The following is a 13090-nucleotide window of genomic DNA, read 5'->3' on the forward strand; positions in this document are numbered from 1 at the left end:
ATATTCGAAACGTATCGTAAGTAATTCCACAATCAATTCATATTTTTTGGTGTAATTGAAAAAATCAACAACTATTTACGAATTCCATATTTCTGCTTTTTTCATTAGATTAAAATATATGCCAATTTTAAACATCTCGGAAACTCTTTTGAAAGTCCACGGTTATCAAAGTAATCATTTGGGTCATACGCTTTCAACCGCAACACGGGAAAAGGTTAGTAAATGAATTTTAGTTTCATGACGATTTAAGACGAAAAGTTCATTCCGTTTTAAATTACAAATTTTAATCATAACATCCGAGGGGATCGGACGTTTTCGAAAAAGTGTACGGGATTTCGAAACCCCATTTCTTTTTTCCGGATTTCGTCGGATTTCGTTTTATGGCGTTTAATTTCTCTTGATTTCGTTGGATTTTGCTTGATTTCAGACCAGAGTCCTGCACGGGCCGGGCTCAAGCCCGGTCCGGCCCGAGGCCCGGCCCGATCGGGTCGGGCCGAGCCGGGCTTTCCACTTCTGAAAATTGTATCGGGCCGGGCCGGGCCGGGTCGGGCTTTTAAAATTTTGGAAATTAACGGGCCGGGACGGGTCGGGCTTTTAAAATTTTGGAAGTTGGCGGGCCGGGCCGAACTTGATTCTCATTTAATCCAAAGTTCAAATGAAAGATAATTCAAATGAGTATTAGCTTCTAAGAACAAATGTAACGAACAGTTATCAAAAGAAATGAATAATACACGACGCTAAAGCAAATATGAATTCAAATCATTGATTTTATGTTAAAAAATATAATAATTGCAACTGAACTACGTGTAACGGGCCGGACCGGGCCGGGCCTGTTCAATTCATTCAATGTGTCGGGCCGGGCCGGGCCGGGCTTGGTAAATGCATGTAACGGGCCGGGCCGGACTGGGCCGAAAAACCAACTATGTACTCGGACTCGGGCCGGGTTTCGGGCTTATTCAAAATTCTAAAACCGGGCCGGGCTTGGGTCGGGCCTGAAAAACTCGGCCCGTGCAGGTCTCTGTTTCAGACTTCAATAAAATCTAACGGATTTCGTCGGATTTTGCGATTTTCCCCGTGATTTCGTTGGATTTTGAGATTTTTCTCGTGATTACGAAAGATTTTGAGAATTTTTCCTTGATTTCGTCGGATATTAAAGTATTTTCCGTGATTTCCTCGGATTTTGAGATTTTCCCCGCATTTCGTTGGATATTAAGGTATTTCCTGTAATTTCGTCAGATTTTGATATTTTTCCCGTGATTTCGACGGATTTCGCGATTTTCCCAGTGATTTCGACGGATTTCGCTATTTTCCCTGTGATTTCCTCGGATTTTGAGATTTTTCTCTTGATTTCGTCGGATTTTGCGATTTTTTTCGTTTTGCCGCTCTTTAGAGCTGTTGGAAGACTGACTGGTCAGCCGGTTGGTTGGATTTGGTGTGACCTGATGAGTTTCGTCATAAATGAACATTCTATTCCAGTACTGTTTTCTCTGATCTCTATTCCCACCATCCATTTCCGCGTCATCGTTGTTCGGCAGGGCTTATGCAAATTACTATATTTCTATTGCGTCAAGTTTCAAGACAACATCACTCGGGGCTAATTCTAAGCGCTTGTTGCATATTTCTAAAAACGTGCAATCAATGAATAATTTTAGTACCCAAACACATCTATTATCCCACAAATATTAGGTTTGCAACAAAACATCAATAAAAAAATGTTCCAATTAATAGAACAGAAGTTTGTTCTTTACTTCTTTCATTAATCTATAACCCAAATTCATACTAGATTATTTTTATTCGTAATTGGAATGGTTTTTGATAGTTAAAAAAAACTTCGTAAGGTATACAGGCCGGGGTCACCTTACAATAAATTTAGCAAGCCCGGTAAAAACACTAATATGGCCGGACCCATCTGGTTTTTTTATTTTTGGTTTCGTGAATTTTGTAATGGGTTTTGCGATTTCTTTAATGTTTTAGTTTATGATTTTGTGATTTTTTTTACTGATTTTGTGATTTTTTTTACTGATTTTGTCATTTCGTTACTGATTTCGGATCTTTATGAGATTTCGAAATCAGCAAAAATTCGTTTGATTTCTTTAGGAATTTCGGATTTTGTTATTGATTTCGGATTTCATAGGTTGGATTTCGCGGGTAGCGTACGGGATTTCGTGAATGACCTATCAATCTACATTGATTAAACCATACCCTCAAAAGCCATACTCTAAATAATATTTTGAGGCCTGTACTTTTTCTTTCTTACATAATGGACAGTCCATAAACTACGTCACAAGAAATACAACATATTTTAACACCTTGTCCCCCTTGATCACGCTTTTTGACGTTTTCTGTAAGGGTTGGATATTTTCTGTATTTGTGTAATGTCGGATAGTTCTTTATTTGCGGGCTCCTCTTATAGTTCTTTAATTGCTGGCTCCTAAAGTTCTTAGTATGCGGGATCGGATACTTACTTATTGGCGTATTTTAGACGTACTTAATATTGTAAATTATTGCTCAAGTTTTAACCTAGATGGCACGGCTTTCCCTTTTACCCTAAATTAAGAAGTCACAAAACCGAGAAAACATTGAAAATCCTCTATTAATTCAGGAAACAAACTGCAGGTTTCAAACAAAGCAACGAATTATAGTCATATTATAAAAACGAGAATAGATTTTAGGTGTTTACCACTATAAGTACATTTGAATTTCTTAACGGGGTTGGAAAAATACCAATCGCATACTTCCTAACGACTTATCATTACAAAAATGACGAAAAGAGTACTGAAAAGTAAACATCCTCATTGTACATCCCGGGTTTTTAGCTCTTCCTTTATATTTTTAACGTTCGCTTAAATTTTTACAGGTTATTGATATGACTGACGTAGCTTATTCATTAGAACCCGAAAACGCTTTTATTTATCACGTTTCTCCTACTGTCTTGATGGGTGACAATCGCATTGCAACGTGTATAAACACAGTAAATGATCATGACACGCGTTTATCGGTAAATGGTTTAGATACGCCCACGTGGTGCTTGTTCGCTACGGCATTGCTAATCATGTCTATGGTATCGTCGTTGGCGGAAACTTACAGAGTTCAGAGAGGTATGCGAAACGTTAAAGTTGACTTTTTAATGAAAGAGGCTGTGATTTTTACGTTTCACAATAGATAGTTATTTCACAAATAATGCAATTATTTCTAGGGTGGATACCTGCTTTAACGACAAACTTCAATCAGTATGTTTGGCAATACTTATCGGATTTCCTAGAAAACAGTTTCGAGTACTTCAACTCGAAATCACCGAGGTTCTTGCTTTGCGGATGGTTACTCGGGTGTACGGTGTTGATCAGATCAAGGAACATGGAGATAGGGAAGTTTGGTCAGTATAGGAATCTCTCTTCACGAATTGTAGCAGGTCACATGATTTATATTCGGCGTTAGTTTGAACTGCGCAGGAACCCGGTAGTGCCGCCTATCCTCAGCTCAATGCGCGAGAAAAGTGCGGCGCATGCGCACATGCACATCCACGCCGAAAACGGGATTTTTGGGCGACCGGAGTTATAGCGTTACACGAAACTTCCCTATCTCCATCTTCCTTGATCAGAGGCATTACGGGTGCTTTGAAATCGGAACTGCTCTTATCAAACACAAAATACATAAATACCATTGACGATCTTTGTGAGCAGAAAGACATTACGTTAATGATACCGGCAAATTTTCCTATTCACTTGTCGCTGAAGGTAACACACTCCATTTTCATAATCGTTGTAATACTTCCGGTGGAGCTAGGGGTGTGTGCTTTCAACCTCACAGGTCCGACCTTAGGAAAGTGGTTATTTGGAGATTTACACTAAAGCCTCTAGCTCGTAAACTAAGCGACGGTGAGGTATCGAGCTTTACCTTTCTATATCACAAGAAATTATGAAAACAATTTAGCACAAAAAGTAAAGAAAAACTTTTAGGCATGAGTGCAGTAGGTCACTAGGGTTTAAAATGGGAGGGGGGGGGTTAAATCTGGGCAAACTAGTTATTATATGAAGTTAGTACAAAAATTACATAATGGGTTCACTGTAAAATGTGTAGACCTTTAAAACTATCGGTAAATTTGTGTCATCAAGAGCTTGAAGAAAAAACATTCCAACAAAGAAAATTCTTAATTATATTCAAGATTTATAATATTTGTGTTTCCAATGGGACGGTATAGTGAAGTCTTCTCTAGGTGTTGGTAGTGCTTTTTCCCTTTAAAAAAAGGTGGACACTTGAAAGGTGCAGTGAACAGAGAATGAGAGGAGAGAGAAAAAAGTCAAAATTTTCTTTTACAGATTGCTTAATTTTTATTAACCTAGGGGTTTATATCATTTTGTGGTAATGTGCACCTATAGTTAAGGTAGATGATCCGAATAAAGAATCAGCCTTGATATTCTACATCATTGTTGGTGTGAAATGGTAAATTCTCTTTCATTATTTTCGCAACTTACAAAATATAACTCGCGTCTCTCTGCAATCGGTCTGTAGCGGGGTGGCATTGAAAATTTGAAACTCGAACGAACACAAACCATTTGTATGAAAATCTTTAACACATATCAAGTCTAATTAGCAAAACAGGCTGTCAACCAACGACGTCAATGATGTTTACTAAGCGTTATATTACCATCAAGAACGATAAAGTTATGAATTATCAATGAAACGTGATTTTTTTTAATTGATAGATTTACAAAAACTATCAGAAGTCCATTAAATTAGCAAAGGAAGTAAACCATTACATAAGCTTGTATAGCGTACGTCTCTGCTGGGGTAAGAACTCCTAACTCCATGGATGGGAATATAAATTTTCCCCCTTTCCTAACACTGTTAGAAAACTCGAGCTCCTCTCTAGGTAGTCTTTCTTGACTTGATCGGGGCGTGACTTCTTCAGCCCAAGAACGCTGGCTCTCTAAAGGGTTGGTTGTTTGCTTTATAAAAAAATAAAAATGAATGACCTTGACTGTTCCAAAATTCACACCCCATCCCTTCTCCTGACTCTTTGCTATAGAGGGCTCGGTTTTACAGTGGATGGTTGCGTTTTTCGGTCCCTTTAGAGATACAGCGTTCATTTTCAGCCAATAGTTCCTTCTCTCTCAATAGGGCAAATTTTGGCGTAAGTGTCGCACCTAAACCGGAGATCTGAGAAAAAGTATCGCGAGGTGGCGAATGTGTCGCCTTTCTTCAGTATTGCTACACAAGAGAGGGGAGTCCCAAACCCCGCTTTTGCTTACTTCCCAGGCTAGTTTAATGGACTTCTGCTTTTAATGATAAAATCTACGGAACAGATTATGAAGGATTTTCACTCGTCTTAAGTTTAATTTTAGTCTTGCTTAGCTTTTAGTCCACACTATTGGGACTCATGAAACATTTTACTTGTCTCCATCTGTCCTTTTGTTCAAAATTGTACGGTTTGATATTGAAATTCATCTCTGCAGAGATGAAACTTAACGAATCTATCATTATAATTTTTTATGTTGCTACAGAATTTTAGGTTGCTAACAGCAAATGTTTGGTAGGTTTTACGGATTATTTTAGGGGAGGCCTATAGCCCCCCCCAATAAAGGCCTAGCGACGCCACTGCATGAGTGAAAATCTTTCTTTGAGTAGTTGACAATTTGGAAGCTTCATATGGGAGATATTCAATAATTCCCATGACGTAATGTGTCATAGAGCAAATCGAATATATTTTATTGTACTATAAATGTTTAATGTTTAAGCGGTATAAAGCAAGTGGAAGTGCTGTGACGGGTTAGAAAGTCACGCGCCTCTTTCCCTCCCACAAGTAGCTATTACGAATCGATTTTCCTTCTTGTTATTTTTGCGTTCGGCCCGTTCGGGTAAGTTCAATAATATCAAACAAAAAACTATAAAACAATTTTTCTTTCATTCAGACAAATTCGTCTTTTAGCACCAAACTCCAGAAAAAGATTGATCAAAACGGGTTTATTTGCAATGATACTATTTTGCTTCATTTAATTAAAGACATTTTTCCCCGTGGCACATCTTCGATTTTTGTAGATAAGAAATACATTGCGACAGACATTCTCAATTATGTTATGCCCACCTTGGTGAAATCAAGAAGAAAAATTTACATTGGAAAAGAATCTTTCGAAGCGAGATATTATCATTATCTTATAAACAAACAACTCCCTCTTGGCATACTTGAAAACATCAACCATTTGTAAGTACTGTACATGATGTTATCTATTTGTATATAAGAGTGTTTTTCCTTACTTTTAACCCTATTGACTTTCAACATCCCATTGTAAAATCGATAAAGTGGTCAGAATTTTAAAATTCAAAAATTAATGATTTTTTACAGTTTAAATGCTACCTAGCACCCATTATTTTTTAAATTAATTCGGTTCCCCAATTCCATTCGAGTGAACCTGAAATTCGGAGTTCTCATTCTATCGAAAACACGGTTGATTTAAAAATTATTTAAAACCCAAGGACGCTTTACGTAAAATAACCCTTAAAAACAATTCACTTTATTAAAAAGAAAAATTATATTTATTGCTCAGCCAGTAAACCTAATGAAGAAATGCAATGATCTATTTTCAATTTTTATTCAAATACTTTATTACAGAATCAGTTATTTTAATTTGAATCCTCTAAATATTTTTGTTGTACGCTAACCGAACCTAAAATCCGAAATATTGCTCGTTAATTTAATACTATTTATTTTAAGTTTGAGTTACCAAACGTATCCCATCCCATTCTAGCTTAAACTAACCTAACCTAACCTTGCTTAACAAATCCAAACCTTAAATAAATTATTCAAATCTGGCTTAACAAAACCTAACCTAACCTAGATTACTCGAGTATTTTTCTATACCCAATAGTTGAAGTAAAACTTTCACCAATCAAATGTGGGCTTACTAAAAGGATACAATTAAATCCAAAATTATTTTCTATTTCGCGTGTATCTACAGCGTCTCAATATTCAGTAGATTGTGTTAGATGGTAATTCCTGACCCTTAACCTAATCTAGAGTCTCACCGCCCACAGATTGAAGCTCGATAACCATAACCCTTGGTCTGAAGCTTTTTCCCAAAGGCTCGAAAACTTGAAGAGCCTATCAAAAATAGCTTATCAAGGGCTCGCACAGGCCATGTATTCGTGTTTACACGCAAACGTGTCTTTTGATTTCTAATAATTACAATTTAAGAAGCTAATGTCTACGAAGGGATGTCCACACTAACACTATACTACTTGTTTTGATGCCAAATGATGAATTTAATTTTTTTTATTCAGAACACTGATGTTTTCGGAGACTGGTCAAGGAACTCCAAGAGAAATTGAGGAGGCCTTTAAATTTCGGGAATTGCTTTTGACGGACTTCAATCACTTGCTTGCACTTCAAAAATAATCAGATAATTTACTCTCATTCCCTGGAGACATTAGAAACATCTTAATGAAGCATCCATATTTTTTATTTTGTATTTCACTCGCAATGATAATACTAGAGTGTTTTTCATAGCAGATGCAACATGGAAATGCGTTGAAAATAAATCGATTGATTTTTTCAGTTTTTAGTTTACTAAAACATATAGTTTTGAAATATAAATTAAAAATTAATATTTTTAAAACTTTAAAGGATATATTGTTCAAGCTCTATAAATGGGAATAATAATGGTAATTACGAACTTTTATCATTTGGATCTTTTCAAGCGAAAGAAACTTCGTTTTGTTTATGGTAGTTTCGAAGATTATATTGCATTTTATTTTATCCCAATTTATTATTGATAACCAATGACACTTAACAAAATCAACCAAATTTCAAGTAGGGAATGTTCATAAAATTCAAATAATAATTTAACACAACGAAGTTGAACTATTTTTCATGTACATCAACCTTTTAATATTATTAGAAACCAATTGCTTTCGAAATTTTATTTGATATTCCACTTACCTATAAAATTGTTGTAATTTCGCAGCTTCAAATGAAGGTTTCTGTGTATTATTTCACTCTGGTATTTCTGTGTATTATTTCACTCTGGTATTTCTGTGTATTATTTCACTCTGGTATTTCTGTGTATTTTTTATTTGTTTTCTTCTTGAATGAATGCCGATAGTTGGTTGCTGAAACCACCTAAACCTAAACTAACCTGAATACTATCTCAAAGGTCCGAAAAAGCTTAATAAGAAGAATACTTCCCTTTTTTCCACATATATGTAATATTTTGTTTAAAAAAAGTTACAATGATACTATATTTCAAAAATTTTCTAAAAAGATATTATTATTTTTTAAAGAGGTTTAGACGCTTATACTTCATTAATAAAACTGTCTTTGTAGACGGAGACGGAAAAAGTAAGAGATAAGTGTAGAAAATTAATTGCCTGAAGTAACAGATATTAAATTTTCACTTTTGAACACATGATTATAAAACATCAATTATTTGAAAAATTCTTATCTTAGTTTTTTTCACCAAAATTACTTTAGTAAAAGTATTTTAACATGACACATATATCATTTTAACAAGTTCGGAAAACCAAAATATTACCTCTCCGTGTCTAGATGATTATATAAACACAATAGTGGAAGCTTCAGTCTTATTTAAAACATGTAAAACAATTATCATCTCTGCAAATAGCTTACACATGTCTTTTTTACCAATGCCTAACCGTTTGGATTTTTCTAAAGCAATCTCAGTACCAAAAAATATTTTTTGATACAAAATAAATGTTTTATATTCTTATTAAGAATAAAACAAGAGGATAAAAAAGGTCTGTCCTCTCGTAATTTTTAAAGCTTTTATCATGATTACTCTATACAACAGTAACAAGGAGTATAAACCCATTAGTGGAAGCAGTAATTTCGAAACAATCTCGCTTATGTTTATCCTCTCTAGACTTCGCTAAAAACGTATTAATCATACGTAAAATATTAACAGACAGGCAAGGATTCATACCATTAAAGAAGGAGCGCGGTATTATCCATATTTTCATTTCATATACAGAGAAAAGAAATTATTATGTTTCTGAGAGGAGCTTCCCATTTTGGTTGTTGTTTTGAAAAGTATATCGCAATGCACGGGCCTTGATAGATATAGGGGGCAATGAATGAAATATATCACAATGCACGGGCCTTGATAGATATAGGAGGCAATGAATGAAATATATCACAATGCACGGGCCTTGGTAGATATAGGAGGCGATGATAATCTCTCTCTTTGCACGAGAGGTTTATCATTAATATTTAAATAAATATAATTATTTTTAATTATTTTAATCTTCAATAATTAACATTAATAATAGTTAAATCGTTTAAAATAAAGTTATACCTATTATCATCTCAAAATTTGCTAATATTGACGTTTAAAGTGAAGGGTACCCCTCTTGCCCGCTTTCTTCAAATTTTGGGGTATATGTACGATTCGTTTCCATTATAATAGTAAGGAAAAAGCGCAATTGCGAAAACCTTTGGTGGCGATCACACCTTAGGGAGGCTAGACGTTTCTCGTAACCCTAACTGATCGCCGCGTATATCCTGAAACCAAACGATGATAATGGAGTAGAAGCCAATGATACAGATTGGTGTCTATGTGGAATAGACGGAAGACCAGTGGATGGTGGTGTTAGAAGCCAGTGTAAGTGCAGACTGGTGTCAATGTGGGATTGACAAAGAACAAAATATATTGGTGATTAGAAGGCAGTAAGAACAGACTGGTGTCCGTGTGGGATGGACGAAGACCAAAAGATGGTGGTGATTAGAAGCCAGTAAGAACAGACTGGTGTCCGTGTGGGATGGACGAAGACCAAAAGATGGTGGTGATTAGAAGCCAGTAAGAACAGACTGGTGTCCGTGTGGGATGGACAAAGACCAGAAGATGGTGGTGTGAGAACTCAAGTAGAGGAGCCATTTCCGTGACTGTGAAAGCAGTTCGGAAAGGGCGAATACGTTTGCTCCGATACGCAAACTGCGAACGCGGTCACGTGGGTGTAACAACGGACAGACAGACAGACAGACACGGCCGTTACAGAACCTCTCCTGGACTACGTCACACGGAGAGGTAAAAATAATACGCGTTTTCAATTTATTTTCTCTCAAATATTTACAATTTGGTTCAGCCCTATAAGGGGAATAACAAAATGGACAGAAAAATGTTAATAGCTGATAAATAAAAAACCGTATGAAAACAAAAAGTTTTCGTTAATTTGAAAGTTTTCGAAGTTTCAAAAATTGACGTAATGTATAGCTCTCAAAAGATCACGATCAATCTACAGATCTTTTCGACACTAATATCAACATCACAATCAAACTGCCTATGTTCCTTTCCGCTTCGCAATATTTCCCATATAAAAATATAAAAATTAAACTCTAATCTCATTTTTCCAGATATGCAAGTATTTGAACCTTCTTAAAAACCATGTCAGTCGAAAGTAAAACGTAGTATCAAGCTAGTATCCCTTAAAAAATTCTTGAAGAATCCTTTTTCTAGAGCTAATATTGAAAGCAAAATACACCTAAAAATAATAATACCACAAAAAGATAGGCCTGTGCACAAAAAATATTCCATAGATCTGAGCACCAACAGATGTCTTAGACTTAAGTACCAACACATGTCATAGAATTGTGCACCAATTGTGTCATATGCTATCGGTAATGTACAGCTTAATTACCTTTCATCGGTAATCAAGCTTAATTACCTGCCATCGGTAATCTAGCTTAATTACCTGCCATCGGTAATCTAGCTAAATTACCTGCCATCGGTAATCTAGCTAAATTACCTGCCTTCGGTAATCTAGCTAAATTACCTGCCTTCGGTAATCTAGCTAAATTACCTGCCATCGGTAATCTAGCTAAATTACCTGCCATCGGTAATCTAGCTAAATTACCTGCCATCGGTAATCTAGCTTAATTACTGCCATCGGTAATCTAGCTTAATTACCTGCCATCGGTAATCTAGGTTAATTACCTGCCATCGGTAATCTAGCTTAATTACCTGCCATCGGTAATCTAGATTAATTTCCTGCCATCGGTAATCTAGCTTAATTACCTGCCATCGGTAATCTAGCTTAATTACCTGCCATCGGTAATCTAGCTTAATTACCTGCCATCGGTAATCTAGCTTAACTACCTGCCATCGGTAATCTAGCTTAACTACCTGCCATCGGTAATCTAGCTTAACTACCTGCCATCGGTAATCTAGATTAATTTCCTGCCATCGGTAATCTAGCTTAATTACCTGCCATCGGTAATCTAGCTTAATTACCTGCCATCGGTAATCTAGCTTAATTACCTGCCATCGGTAATCTAGCTTAATTACCTGCCATCGGTAATCTAGCTTAATTACCTGCCATCGGTAATCTAGCTTAATTACCTGCAATCGTTTATCTAGCTTAATTAACTGTAATCGTTTATCTAGCTTAATTAACTGTAATCGTTTATCTAGCTTAATTAACTGCAACCGTTTATCTAGCTTAATTAACTGCAATCGTTTATCTAGCTTAATTACCTGTAATTGTTACTATCCCTTCGTATTGAGGACGGCATCAGTTTCGAAATTATCAGCAAAATCGATTAATTAACACAAAAGATATTTGTTAATTCTAATTCCTTCCTTAAAATTGTTTATATATATTATCATAAGTATATCAAACCACCCGTAAGTGTGAATTCACAATAAGACCACGGGTAATCACCATTGTACAAGGGAGCCAGAGAGAAATTTGAGGTTTTACGCCACCTAGAGGGAAAACGAAGCAATTCTCTAATTCCCGATTCCCCCTACCACCTTATAACCCGGAAAAATCTAAGCAGTCGCCTGCTTCTGCCATAAATGGCAGCAATAATCGGTTTAGTACGGGCTTTTAAGACTTAAGTTGTTTGTTTAAGATTAGGAACAGGAAATTTTCTCGAATTTTAAAAGAAAACGGGAAAAAAACTAGTGATAAGTGTACACAGTACAACTGGTTTCATATAAATAGGATAAGTACAAAAGAGAAAAATGTAGGTTGCCGCATGCCTTTATTACGCACGTTTTAGCCCCACTAGCAGACGACAATTTTTGTTATGATTACAAGTGTTAATAGAGGTAGAGCTTATAATAGGTAAGTTTAAGATATATATTTATCCTTGTATTTGTTCCCAAGCTTCCGGTAGCATCCCTTGCGCGATTTGAATAAAGTTTCCTTTTGGGCCACCAGGAATACTTGTGTCGCGAGTTTTACCTAGACAATGCTTGTGGCTAATTTCCCGCCGATTCACGCTTACGGGTAGTTTGATATGCTTATGATATTATAATATAATTCAGTTTTAGCAACGAAAGAGAGTAAAATAATAAATTCAGATAAACGTCCGCGGTATAACAGCGTAAGTGCAAGAGTGGCTTTCTCCACGGTAAAATGCCGTCCAACAGTATGACATATAGGGTGCAACAACGTAAGTCAAAGCATGATTAAAAAACATGAAATTTAGCACTTAAACTCAATTTTTCTCAAAAACCTTAAATTTGTTCCTAGAAAAAGGTTTATATTTTGATATAAAACCGTTCCCAAACGTAACAAACGGATATTTCATTTCAAAAGGGTGACCACAAAATGGCTAAATTGGAGAAAAACTCCATGTTATTTCTATGGGAAAATTTTACTTTTTCACCGAGTGGCCTGATTAATTTTATGGAAATGAAAACCACCCTTAGCAACTTTATAATTTACAAAATAAACTAATGGGTGGATCTTTCTGAAATTTTAAACACATATTGATGGCCCGATTTGTAGTTCTGTGGAATGTTTTCGAAACAATTAATACAATACAAAAAAACTACATCCAATCAAAAAACCCTCCTTATACATTAAGAGCAGTATGACATTAAGAGCAGTATGAAGTCTTATCTAAGAGAGCTACCGCTCTCCTAGAATATACGTTTTTGTACACGTTTAATGCATTGCCAAATATAAAAATATAATGAAGAGATGTAAACTATCGTAGCTTTGTTAAAATTGAGTTTGTCTCAAATATTTTCATCAAGTTTAATAGTTTGAAAACTGTTCGATAAACTGTTGTACTCAAATTTTAAAATATACCACAATTATAAAGTTTAATTGATAAATGTTCAAAAAGGTT

Source organism: Phalangium opilio, unplaced genomic scaffold, assembly GCF_054372755.1.
Source record: "Phalangium opilio isolate 3A_F unplaced genomic scaffold, DU_Popi_V2 ptg000088l_1, whole genome shotgun sequence".
Classification (NCBI taxonomy): domain Eukaryota; kingdom Metazoa; phylum Arthropoda; class Arachnida; order Opiliones; family Phalangiidae; genus Phalangium; species Phalangium opilio.